General features: G+C 46.5%; 1 pseudogene; it reads right to left on the reverse strand.

Moving 5' to 3' along the window:
* Positions 1–213: 213 nt before the first annotated feature.
* LOC123232849 lies at positions 214–303 on the reverse strand (annotated as a pseudogene).
* Positions 304–503: the final 200 nt, after the last annotated feature.

A 503-nucleotide genomic window follows, 5' to 3' on the forward strand; every position in this document is an offset into this window, starting at 1 on the left:
TCCCAAGACCCTACCCCCACAGCTGTGCAGAGTCTCTAGTGGCCCTGAAATCTCTGGGTGGGCAGGCACACTGGCTCGCAGATAGGGCTTTTCTGGTGCCAGATTCAGGGAGTTGAAAACAGGCACCAGGGAAGTGGCTAGAGGAGAAATCCAGAGATACACAGCAAAAACGCTTGGAAGATGGTGGCTTAGATGGACCAAAACTTCAGACCTATGTGCTTTACCACATTGAGATAAAGAACAAAATGCTTCTAGAGGAAAGAGATACTACACTTGATCTTAGCCAAAAGGCTGAGAAGCAATCTAAATCTAACAACAAGATAGAGCAAAGGAAACCCTACTGCTGGACAGCGTAGTGAAGACACTTGTCTTGTTCAACTCCCTCCTTTTTTTCTCAAGAGGTTTTAGCCTTAGGACACATTAAGCACTACAGACTAACCCAGTCCAGGCTTAATCCCATCAACTGGACAGACAAGAAGTCTTCCACGGGAAGGGAAACAACA

Source organism: Gracilinanus agilis, chromosome 1 (genome assembly GCF_016433145.1).
Source record: "Gracilinanus agilis isolate LMUSP501 chromosome 1, AgileGrace, whole genome shotgun sequence".
Lineage (NCBI taxonomy): Eukaryota > Metazoa > Chordata > Mammalia > Didelphimorphia > Didelphidae > Gracilinanus > Gracilinanus agilis.